The sequence below is a fragment of the Nestor notabilis genome, unplaced genomic scaffold (genome assembly GCF_000696875.1).
Source record: "Nestor notabilis isolate BGI_N333 unplaced genomic scaffold, ASM69687v1 scaffold29288, whole genome shotgun sequence".
NCBI lineage: Eukaryota > Metazoa > Chordata > Aves > Psittaciformes > Psittacidae > Nestor > Nestor notabilis.
The window spans coordinates 1-204 of NW_009941063.1; positions in this window are offsets into that span (position 1 = coordinate 1).

Here is a 204-nt window from a genome sequence, read left to right on the forward strand (position 1 = left end):
TGGCCACATGGCCAAGTGTTATCACCATGGGCTCTGCAGGTGCTGGGGGGGACACTGGCACCGTGGGACCTTCTGTTGTGCTCTGAGGTGACGTGCCGCAGGTCTCAGGGCACAAGCTGGCAGCAGCACAGGCACAACCAGCTGCCTGCACCATCCAGGATGTGGGGATGCTGGTGGCACGCAGCCGCCGGCGCCGGGTATCCC